The 12,978-nt window shown below is 42.6% G+C and overlaps 1 protein-coding gene across 3 annotated transcripts in view; it reads left to right on the forward strand.

Annotated features, from left to right (window-relative positions):
* LOC129185728 (mannosyl-oligosaccharide 1,2-alpha-mannosidase IA) overlaps positions 1-12,978 on the forward strand; it is a 165,581-nt gene that overhangs the window by 86,360 nt on the left and 66,243 nt on the right. The gene's annotated exons all lie outside the window — the stretch shown is intronic.

The raw sequence follows: 12,978 nt of genomic DNA on the forward strand, positions 1-12,978 counted from the left end.
ATGCTATATTTTGTTTAAAAAAAACATTCCATCAATCAAATTTCAAATTGTAAGTCCGCTTCAGCCGTAAAGCATAAAAATAGGCCAAACTGGCATGTTCGCTCGACTACAGTTACAAATATGCCAAAGAATGTCAACTTTCTGAACCAATTAAATTTCTTTATATTAATAAGCTTTAAAAACTTCCAAATACTTTGTGTCCCTGTGTTGACTGTTCTCCCCGTTACTCTGACAAATATCCCTTCAAATACACCCAATGACCATTCCTCGAGTCACCAGATCTTCAGGAATTAACTAAAATGTATTTGGAGAGAAATGTTGAAAAATGTGGTTAATATGTTGTAAACCACCAGAAGCTAGTGCACTGTACAATGACAAAATATAAAAAAATATGACATACTGTATGACTGACCAATGGGCTCACTCCGTTCAAGCCGTTCTATGGATGGAGGCGAGAGATGAGGAAAACATCATTTAAGTCAGTGGTCCCCAACGCCCGGGCCGTGGGTCATTTGGTACCGGGCCGCACAGAAAGAAAAAATAATTTCCATTATTTCATTTTTAATCTTTTATTTTGAAAAGTGGCTGGATCACTTGACGCATGTCCATTGTGCGTGTGCTAACTTTCTCACGCCGCACAGATAGACTACTACTGTATTTTTACCATTTTTCTTGCTCCTCGTATTTGGTGTCAAATGCTGATACTATGTGGGAATGCATAAAGGTAAGTTTTGATGACTTATTGAGTGCTAATGTGCACATTTGTCTGAAGTGAATTCATGCTAGCCACTGCCTTTTACCACACACGTCAAACAGCGATGTAATCATCTGTCTGGAAAAACTTGGCTGGAACTTGAACTGGTGGATGGTGGGTCGGCATTCATTTTGGGCTTTTAATTTGGAAAAAATCTGTGCGTCTAAAAAGGTTGGGGACAACCGATTGAAGTCACAACGCTGAAACGGCACTGAATTGTAGGAATGACCCAGTTGTGCAGTGTGGTAATATTCAGTTACTGTCAACTGTTAACATAAAAGACCTCCAGGAGGCAAACAATGATATGTTATGATATTACTGTATGATCCTATGCTGAAGGAGCAGAAAAGTGGTTCATTCCGTGGAAGGTAACACACGATACCCTGTTTGCGCCTCGCTGAGCTTTTGTCACCACCGTTTTCCTGCCTGTCAATCAGCTCGGGGGTTCCTGCAGCCTCTCCAGGAAGAGGACAGGTTCCTTTTTTGGATGTCCTCATTAGGGCAAATCCTCAATAGAAGACATATCTGCTGTTAGTAAGACCTTTAAGACCTCATCCTGTGTCCACTCTTGAAAGGATGTTTGACTTGCATGTTTCTTTGGTCATATAGAGGATCTTTGGCTAGCTGGTGCTTAAAAACAGCAGTGTGCGCCTATGACATAGAGGATCTTACTGTAGTTCCTTGAAACCACTAGAGGGCTATCTTTGAACATAGTTTTTGCAGGTGGTCCTTAAAAACAGCAGAGCACTCGTGTCGCATCTGTGCTCTCCTGTCAAATAGAGGATCTTTGAATTTTTGCAGCAAGTCCTTAAAAACGCACTGCTGGAAGGATCTTTGACTCGCATGTTCCTTTGGTCATATAGAGGATCTTTGTCTAGTTGGTCCTTTTTAAAAGCAGCAATGTGCTCTTGTGATGTAGAAGATCTTGTGTTTTTGCTGCCGTGCCTTTAATTTAAACCACCGCAGCACTCCTGCTGTATAGAGAATCTTTGACTAGTGTTTAAAAAGGCTCCTGTCAAACAGACGATCTTTGAATAGTTGTTCCAAAAACGGCAGAGTGCTCGTGTCACGTATAGATGACATTGTCACACAAACCATAGTAAAGTTTCCTAATTATGGAGAGAACAGTTCTCATCTTCTCCTTGATAACTGCATTGGTTAAGTGTTCCGTGCAGCCGAGCATTGAGCCTTAGTGTGCCTGATAAGTTCCTCACCACACCCGAACAAGACATGGAGGCTGGAAGCAGCCACTCGACAAAAAAATCTACGATTCCATAAGTACATTTCTTTTTCTTACACTCCTCCGAGTCGGCAGATCAGCGCTGGAAAGGGCATCACGCTAGCTCATAAATGTCACGTTCAAGGCAGTGGGAGGGCGATGCAGGGAAGCCAGGTATGAAATTGGATGCTGTGTTCTTAAATGTAATCCTGGGAGTAAACAGACATGATTGGATCCACGGCGAGCAAATGGAGGCTGTCGATGTGTGCCGAAAGACGCCGGAAGATATGTCTGCTGCGCCGTACTCAAACACAAACACCAAAGACGAGATGTTCTTCGCACTCACTGAGCCTCAACCTTGTCTTCTGTCTTGCATGAGATTACTGGAACATTCAAGTGGTTCTGACTGGAACCCTCAAGGCTGAATCTTGTTAGGCTCCCTTTGAGCAAAGTAGCTTCTGCATCTTCAAGTTTCATGTATGTATTGATTCTACCATCACTATTTTAACATTATTATGGGCCCCTGTGATGCAAAAGTGACTTTTTAATGATGTTCTAACAGGAATATGTGTCCCTAGAACAGAGGTCGGCAAACTTTATCATCAAAAGAGCCATTTGGGCCCAGTTCCACCAAATTAAAACGCACTTGGAGCCACAAAACTAAGGTGAAGACAACGCTACGTACTGTAGATGAGACATTTAAGAATATGTGCATTGTAAGTAAGCACAATGGTGCTCACAGAAGTGTGCGTTTCTAACTGCAAAGAAATGCTAATTGTTGCATAAAGCAAACCCATTATCATGATCACACAACATGGCGGAGGCGGATATAAAGCCAGAGATGTCCAAGCCACAAGCGACTGGGCAGCGACGGCGATGAGGTCACGTTTTACGAGGCTTTATTCCCGATGAAAATCCAATCAGTATGTTTGCTCTGTACTTTGGCTCTTGGAGCGTTATCCGTTTTTACCCCCCCCCCTTTTTTTTTTAAACTTTCATTCATCATAAATTGTTTTGCCAACGGGGTCATCTTTTAATCTGCTTCTGCTGGATTGTCTGTCAGCAAGATTTATGGAAAAAAAAACACAACACAAAAAACACACACTAGATCAATATTGAAATGAGTGTTTCAGGAAAGATGAAGTCCATATCCGTTAGATCCAGGATCTTTTCATTTCACTTTATCTGGAATATCTGCCTTTAGTCATATTAACCTGGGAATGGGCGGACCGGCGCAGGTAGGGATAGAGAAGGGGATAGACGAGCCATAGAGTCCACAATAGTAATAACAAGATAACATCAATAGATTGAGACAATAATACTTGGTGGTAGTAATAATAATAACAATAAGTAATCTTGTTATCATAATAAGAATAACAGGACAATACCATAGGTGAATCAGTGAGTTACGTGGGGATGTACGCATGTACTGAGAGAGTGAGTATGTATGCGTGAACTGGTATGTCTGTGGGTGTGCATACATGTATTTGGCACTGAAGATGAATGGAAGGTGAGCGCCCGGCGCATGCCGCCACAGAGCCACCGTCAGCCCAGCCCTCCTCCATTGAAATACTGTAAATAAATTAAAAAATAAAAGCATGCACACACACACCCGGCACCTGGAAGCCGCTTCGTAGCGCCCTGACATGTCCCACCAGGGCTTCACGCCAGGCCGGCACAAGGGTGTGACGCGAGGCCGAGCAGGGCAGGGTACCCTGGAGTCGCAGATCCCGAGCTGCAGTAAATGTGGACCACTAGTGAGCATGAAAACACCAGGCCAGCACTCTCTCTCATCACAACGACCCTAGCCATCACACAAAGTGCTGTTTGCATACAAAAGCAGTTCAGGGAACATTTTTCGTAGCAGGACAGTGTGTTGCTCTTGGATGCCTTTGCCACACGTCTCTGGGTTACCAGGCTGGGAAAAATCCTGACAATTAATCCCTCAAGTCAACTCTTAGCTCACTCGAGTGGATTTATCGTGTTTTCTGGTTAAGCAACAACACTGTGGACTGGGGACTGCGGGATGCTTTGAGACTGAAACGGTTGAAAAGTTCCTCACAGTCGCTGATAAAAGACGTCTAATTCCCTCCAAGCACACTACAGATGAAATGCGACACCAAGGTTTATTTTACGATTTGTTACAGGGAATAAATCACTGCGGACAAACTGTCCCATTGTGGCCTCTTTTTAAAGGTAAACGATAAGAACTAGCTCGCATTTAAGGGTTCATCCTTGAAGCTCTTCCACCTTATGTATGTGTAATCATTACCTTATCTTGCTCACTTTTCTCTACATTCCCACATTGTATTGTGCATTTGAATTCATACTAAACAAACACGCCTAGTTTTTATTTCAAGTAGCACAGTGGAGAGGAGTTTGTGCTGATGTGTTGGTTTCAATCTTGGTTAATAATGTCTTCTGTGTGGAGTTTGCATGTTCATCCTGTGCTTGCATGGGCTTGGGGCTCTCCCACTCCTGAACCGCTGCACACAAAAGGGTGAAAATTTGTCAAAACATGCACCCTTACACTGTTTCCTGTGCTATTATTTTTCTGACAAACACAACACACAGCGGTGCTGTTATTAAACCCCAAAATTAGACCCCCATTAGACCCCCATAAGTCAGATTGACTTGACATTTCTCTCACAGCTCAATATACTCAAACACACAAAACACCCTGTAACTTTAGGGTTTTTAGCTGAATCACCACGAAATATGGTACACACCTTTTTTAGGTAAAATTTGAACAAAATTGGTGGAAAAACATGGCCGCCATCAAGCACAATGTCTTAGCAACTAATGGTCCATTAGTCATCGACCATTTGTCGAATAATAGTAAAGCTTTGATGATATCTGTATTACGTGTGCTGGCATGTATTCCAAAATATTTTGAGCACAACCTATAGGGGCTTTAAATCTTCGGTTATATGAAGACTTTAAATAAAAATTTCAGTAGATGTGAATGGTTGTTTGTCTATCAGTGCACCTCTAAGATGCTGATGTAAAAGTTAGGGCGTTACAGCTACCACGCAGGTTTCAGGTTATAGTTTAGGGCTCAGGATGAATGCTTTTCACACAAACAGTCTCCCTCACTCACTGCCCTATGCCCTATGCTGTCTGTGAGCCAATTTCTCATCCACCCCGTCTCTTTCTCTTTGACGTGCGAGGGCCTAATAGGATCCGAGAGACATTCATCCCCGTGTGGACGTCAATACCCCCGCCAACTGACACATTAACCCTTGTCCAGCAGATGGCGTGGGTAAAGTCTGTGATTGTGTGTTGAAAAAATTGCAATCACGGCCGAGCCTCCTGCACATGGGAGGTTTGACGATTGTGAGGGTGGATGGCATGCTACTAGGACCTCCTTTCCATGCATGCTGATAATTGGGGATGCTCCGATCGGCGATCAAAAAGCCGATCACCTCTGGCTCATATTATTGCAGCCTGCAGCGATCACCCCATGCAGTGTAGTGTTTTGGGGTATGTCGTCCTCCTACTTACCTTCACACTGCGCACGCGTGTCAAAACAAAACCAATTATGTCTGCCGTGTGAAGCTTACCCGACAGAAAATGCCACAAGAGCTATCTCACACGTAAAAAAGCTTTAATTTAATGCGGCATTTGAAGAACGAGCACTTGACGGAACATGGTGAGTTTTCCAGCCTCATGGTGTGATCATCAATCAAACGCCAGCTAATGCAGCCAAAATGGTGGACAACACTCGCATGTTATGTGCACGACAGGCTAAACAAATAACCCGAAAAATTTGCGACTTCATTGGACGGGATGAGCAGCCTTTGTCAGCAGTGGAAGACACTGGTTTTGCGGACTGCGCTGTCACTTGTAGCCCACCTACGTGATTCAAGTACCTGCATGGAAGTCCTGCTGGGGCTCCACAAGTCTAATTTTAGTAGTAATTGCCTATTTTTTGGGCCCCCTGGCAGTCAGGGGACCTTGGAATTACCCTGCCCTTTTATACGGCACCCCTGACCAATAGCACTCATCATAAACAAACTGAAAAATGTATAATTAATCCATGTGAGCGGTATCTTTATCGGCCGATTTCACTCATGGATGATTGGTTTCAGAATCGGCAGCATAAAACCCTGATCGGAGCAATACCTAATAATACCTCCTGTTCTTTCTACATCATTCCTATCATGTTATTTACCAAAACGGATTGTCGACAAAGACCGCTATGAGGCAGCGAGATCCACACGCACATGTTTGTGTTTTGCTGTGAGTTATTTATTGAATTCAGTTGTTTGGTCCATTGTTGGTTATTTTACAGCCCTGATGAATAAGAAAAGCAGAGGCGTGTGGCGTAACCGTTAGTTAGCAATGAACTACAGAGTCAGCCGGTGATGATGTCATAGACGGGCACGGGCATTTTGTGATAAAAATAAATCCCAACACAGTTGGACTCATGCAGTGTATTGATAACACAATTAGACATGCGGCCATATTGTATGCTAACTGGGGAGTAAACACGAACCGAGGCAACATTTTTACGTAACAGAGGTTCCACTGTGTATTACATTGTTAATATAATATGAATGTTGAACTCACTTTTGTCAGCTCCTGCACATATTCTCTCCTGTCCTTATCCCAAGAGGTGGCTCTCCTTACTGAATGCAAAATGCCCAGATCCCCTGCGTGTGAACCCTTCACCTTTCGCCCTCTCCAGTGGCGAGCCTGGGGAACCGTTTAAAACCAAATGTTTATTGGACCATCTCAAGGGCTCCTCATGTGCTGTTAAAGCAGCATCTGCCAGGTGCTCTTAGGTGATGGAGGGGGGGGGGATGGTGATTTAGCATGGATCAATGGTCCAAATGATGGAGCCACCGCTATTTATTGTTTAGTGGCTGAACTGATAGGTGAAATAATGATTTACAGCGCAAATAGCGGCGCAGGATTTAAGGCCAATTTGCGTTGTCGAACATCCTGATTGTAATCTTGTACGGCAAACAGCAGTGACTGAGCTTCACGTGATTTCTGCTAAGGAAGCACTTATTTCTATGAAACCTTTACTGCTTACGTGATTTAGCTAGTATGCACACATGCAGTAAGCCTTGAGCACCACCCCCCAATATTAGAAGCATTCAACTGGCAACAACTTCCACCAGCAATTACCTTCAACCTTATTCGGAGACAAGCATTTCCCCTCCCTGGCAATTACATCTCAATAGTCCCTGGCGCTCAGCTTTATAGGAGGGAAGTCTTGTTACCATATGCCCACTGTCCACCTTGAGTCCATCCAGTGTTGCATCCTACGGGCTCCATCATGATGTGGAAGACATCATCTGTCTCCATAGCAACCTGCATTTAGGTGACAAATCTGGTCTGAGAGCAGATTCCTTAGCCTTCAATCAACCGATGGCAAAATTTCAACATTGGGTGTGACGTTTCCCACATTAGCTGTCAAGTGTTCAGCAGAAAAGTCGTACAGTCAATAATACAGTGTACAAATGATACGATTCAATGGTTACATTCATTCATGTAGACATTAATCTTACATTATAAAATAAAGGCGCCGATTCTGTAAAAGTGGCATTCTTAAGAGTATTTCCAAAAGTGTAAAAGAGCACATCTTGTCCCCAAGCATGCTGCAGGCAGGGGTCTCCAACCATTTTATATATACATATTCCACAGTTTTTGTATGTTTAATGCGAGCGGCAGCTTGTCCCACTTTGGTTGACGGACCTTGAACGCACCTTGTAACGCTGCACAGATAGACGACTGTACTGTATTTTCCCCCTTTTTCCCCCTTTCACCTCATATTTGGTCCCAAATGCTGATACTGTGTGGGGATGCATAAATGTAAGATTTGATGACTTTAGAGTGCTAATGTGCATATTTGTGGTGCATCTCTGGAAAAACAAACTCCAGGCTCGTACTGGTGGATGGTGGCTCTGTATTCATTTAGTGCTTTTAATTTGATGTTCCCGTCATAGTTTTACACAATACATAATAAATAAGATAATTTAGATCGCTATATTCCCGGTGACGAGCTAGTGCGATGCTAATACTAATGCTGCTAATGCCATTTGCTTGCGTCACATTGACACAAGCCCCCAAATTGCTGTCCTCCGCTATGCCTGCGGTTAACTAGCAACTCGTAACCCATATTTTAGCTCGCAGTTCAAAGCAAAAAAAATCAATCTTAAAAAAACCACTCATTAGTTGGGACTCTTGTATGCCAAGGTACTTCTGTAGAAATGACAATTAGAAAATACCGGCAGTGCTCCACCTTCTCTCTGTCAGTCAACTCAACTCAGAGCGACAGTAGATACAGAATAACAGAATAACATCTGCCAGGGCTTTGAAGCTAAACTTACCATTCAAAATGCCCCTTTTTTTTTGGTCCATTTCTCTTCAATATTTGTTCCCGCTTGTGGCTTCACATCCACCGATGTCTTTCCACAAAGTACGGTGTGAGCTGAGGCTCAAACAGGACGTGCGCACATAGAAAATAGTGCTGTTAAAGGAAACTTTGACAGCCCTAATCCAGATATTAATTTGATAGATGTAGTTAATAATAATTGTATTGAGACTGTCTGACCCAAGGCCCTTTTTATTCAATCTACACATTGCCATAGAAACCTAATAACTAGATGATTGCAAAGTCTGGAGACATTGCGTGTGAATGCCCAAGCCCGATGAGGTGGGGGAAAAACAAAAATGAGCAAAAAAAGAAATAACAAAAGGAAAAGGTATAGAAATTGTGACATGTAAGAGTATTCAGGACTATGACATCATGAAAGACAAAATATGTATGTTAAATGTTAGCCTTAATGTCCTGATTATGCTGAGTGATTTGGATGTTGGAATTGTTAGAATTGGTTGAAAAATGTTGAAGTACTTGCGTAATTAAGATCAAAGGAATATCCTTAAGTTAATTAGTTTTCTGGGAAAAATGGGAATTTGGGAAAAAATGGAATGGTTTAAATGTGAAAAATAGATATCCTCAATTGTGCTGAACGATTTGATGTTGGAATTGGTTGAAAAATGTCAAAGTAGTGAAGTAATTGCAGGCATTCGACAATAAAAACTATTGACTCACCACTGCAACAATGTTTAAAAATAACATGTGGACTTCTAAACATCAGATCAATTTCAAACAAGGCTGTCTTAGTAAATGAGTTGATTTCAGACCATAACATTGACCTAGTTTGTGTAAGGGAGACCTGGTTAAACTCGGAGGAATATGTTACATCAACTTCCACATTCCCCAAGAATCTAGTAGGGGAGGAGGAGTCACAGCCGTCTTTCACTCAACTCTACCAGTTTACCCAAAACCTAAACTTCATTATCAAACATTTGACCACCAAAGATGCAACTGGGTTCTCCCAGGGAGTGGATGAAGCTTCCCACTGTCATAATCGCACACTATCTTGCATGGCATTGATGTTAAACACTTAATATTTTCACAAAATCCTGTTCTGTCTGACTTTGTAATTATATTTGAATTCCAAATAGCTAACCACACATCAGTAGACAAAACCGTCCTTACCAGATGCCTATCGGATAACAAATTCAAAGATGCTATCTCCCGCCCAATCCACTGCCCTTCATTGACTTAATAAACAATGCTATTATCAGTCAAAACAAAGATTGATGAGCTCGTAGACAGCAAAACCTCCCTCCTACAACAAACTCTGTCTCCCCGTTAAAACCTAAAAAGAGGAACCCAAAGAAATATGCCCCGTGGTACACTTCCCATACCCGTGAGCTCAAACGTAAAACAAAAAAAATGGAGAGAAACTGGCGTTCCACCCACACACAAGGAAATAATTCCTCCTGGAAAGTCTTAAAAATGATAGAAAGGCCCTACGTAATGCCAGAACAGCTTACTACTCATCTTTAATTGAACAAAACAAAAATAACCACACGTTCCTCTTCAGCACTGTGGCTAGGTTAACAAAGTGTCATACCACCATCAGCCCATCCATCTCCACCACGCTGACTGATGATTTCCTGTCCTTTTTTGACAATAAAATTGCCACTATTAGACACCAAATAAACCACCTCCCCCCATCAACTGATGTTATACAACACGGTGACCATAGAGGAAATGGTGATGACTGACACACAGAAACAGTTTTTCTGAACTTGCCCCTACAATTTCCTCCTCAAACACCTCAACTTGCCAGTTAGCTTCCATCCCTACTCACTTGTTCAAAGATGCTACTCCACTAGTTAACACAGTTCTTCTCAAGATAATCAATATGTCGCTAATCACAGGCTGCCTACTGCAATCATTCGTGGCTGTAATCAAACCGCTTCTTAAAAAAACGTAACCTTGACCCACATGTCTTATCTGACTACAGACCAATAGCCAACTTTCCATTTTTGTCTAACATCCCAGAGAAAGCAGTTGCCAAACAGTTACACCATTCATGCGTTCATTTTCCATACCGCTTAATCACAATTGGGATATGCTGGAGCCAATCCCAGCTAACTTTGGGCAAGAGACGGGGTACACCCTGGACTAGTTGCCAGTCAATCGCAGGGCACATACAGACAAACAATATGGGAAGAAATATGGGAAGAAGCCGCAGCACCTGGAGAAATCCCACGCACGTGCGGAGAGAACATGCAAACTCCACACAGAGATGGCCAACGGAGAGTCAAACCCAGATCTTCCAGATCTCCTGACTGTGTGGCCAACATGCGGCCCAGTTACACCATTTTCAAAAAAATCGTTTACTTGAGATCTTTGAGTCAGGATTGAGGATGCACGACAGCACAGAGAGAGCATTCGTAAAAATTATGAACGACTCCTCACCGCCTCAGACAAAGGCCTTGTTTCAGTATTGGTTTTCTTAGACCTTACAGCAGCATTTGACACAATTGATCAAGATTGCTTGAAAAACGTGGCCGCAGTCAATCAAACAAAACAGGGGCGGGTCTTGGCAGCTAATTGTTCATAAGTCATTGTCCATTTGGCTAATGAATGTGCGATGTAGAGGATATCTGTGTTACATGTATGCCTGCGGGTTATTTGGAAAATTAGGTCAATTATTTCCGAGTAATGTGAAGCAAGCAAAGAAAATGACCGAGGCGCAATGTTTACGACATCATCGGCACGAAATTTTTCCTCTTTCAGAGATTAGAACAAGTCTCCCTCGGGGGGTGCGGACCCATCATCAAGCCTCTGCAAAAGGATTATACCCAAGATGATGAAAATCTGGTTTCTAAATGTATGACGAAGCTGCTGGATTATGGGGGATTGTGCTCCATTTTACTGTATTGCTTCGATTGCAGGCTGATGGCGACCAGAGTGAGGGTCGAATTGACTCAGTCTCGTGGTCCGAACCGCTTGATGTTTTCTGCCCCGCGTGGTATTCGGTCCTGCTAAGACTCTTAAATCGACTGTTTATGTAATCTGCGATCACTGATCAGTCTGCGGTGACGTCGCCCTGGGAGTCACTGCGGCAATGACATCGTCGCGACCGGGGACATGTCGTAGTAATCAGTGTTTGGCAGCTTTAATCGCGAGCGTTTCCTGCCAAGCGCTTAAGCTGGTGGCGGTTTTAGGGGACTATTAATAAACTGAACTTTATTTAGAGCTGCTTCAGTGCAGCTTGCTCTCCTCAATCACATCCGTCCGGTTGCATCCACCCCACACTGCCCCCTTTTTAGCCAGCAGATTTTGGACAAAAATCTCTCGTCCTTCTTGTTAGTGCTCATGTTTTCTCACTCAACATGAAAAGCTCATAGAAACTGTTTGGGGGGAAAAAAGTTTTCAAATTTGTGATAGATGACCACAAAGTATCCTAAAAGCCGTTCACCGATCACATTCCTGGTGCTGTTAAGAGATTAAATAAATGTAATTGATGTTTTTTAAATTTCACCTAAAAATTGCTGCGAACTGTCCTCACTGAGGTATTTTCATTACATTATTGTGGAGGACGAAAAGATTGTGGTAGGCATATCACTCTATCTTTATCAATGGACTTTTTTGAAATGTCAATTTCCCAGTCATCGGACAGACGGCACGCTCATGCTCCTCCATTTTGAGGTCTTCTCTCCGCTATTTGCTGCTCCTCAGCTTGCCCTCCCAACCAGAAGGGGAGCCTCAGTTTATCCTAAACAAGCCCCCAACAACTCAACCACAAGAAGCTCGCCGCATAAAAACTGATTTTTTATAAAGACAATTTGCATATAGACACTGTAAAGTTAGAGATTAAAAATGAGATAAACAAGATGAAAAAAACAACCTATTAAATATGACTACTTCATTAATGCACTAAGTCAACACCCCTACACTTTACGTTTACATCAAGTGCTGCATACAGAAAGATGGAGATGTGTCTAAACCTTTGACTGGTCCTGTAGGTCAATATATGCTACGTGTTAGAGGTGATACAGCAAATTAGTGTAATGTCTAATAATTAGGGATAATAATTAGATCGGCCACCGATCAGTATTGATTTCTGTAAAAAAGATGTGATCTGCATATGCCAATAAATGCCTAAAACTGATCACCTGTGGCTCGTCCTATTGCAGCCTGCATGGAACCATGAGTGCAGTGAAGTACCCTGTGATTTCCGTAGGAATGGAATCTGGCGAAAAATGACATAATGTGAATTAAATGCTGTCACTGTGAGGAGTGTGTGTGTGTGTGTGTGTGTGTGTGTGTGTGTGTGTGTGTCAGGCTGTATGAGTGTGTTTACACCGTGTTGTTTTACCGCTTGCTAGTGCAAACAATGCCCACGTACATCATCTTCATAAAAAATAAGGACAAAAGCCACGGCAGCAGGACGCACTTTAATCTGCATGTCCAAGATTGTTTCACTTAACAGTCATACGACAACCTCAACACACAACACACTTCCGGCCTTCAAAATAAGAGCGCCTTCCGCACCATTCTAAATGTGCAAACAAAATAAAGGTGTAAAAAAAATAGCTTAACACAATTGAAATTGCATTGGTGACTACGTCTTCTTTAACCACAAACAAGGCCATTACAATTGTTTGAGGATTTTGCAGCAAGTTT

The sequence above is a fragment of the Dunckerocampus dactyliophorus genome, chromosome 7 (genome assembly GCF_027744805.1).
Source record: "Dunckerocampus dactyliophorus isolate RoL2022-P2 chromosome 7, RoL_Ddac_1.1, whole genome shotgun sequence".
NCBI classification, from domain to species: domain Eukaryota; kingdom Metazoa; phylum Chordata; class Actinopteri; order Syngnathiformes; family Syngnathidae; genus Dunckerocampus; species Dunckerocampus dactyliophorus.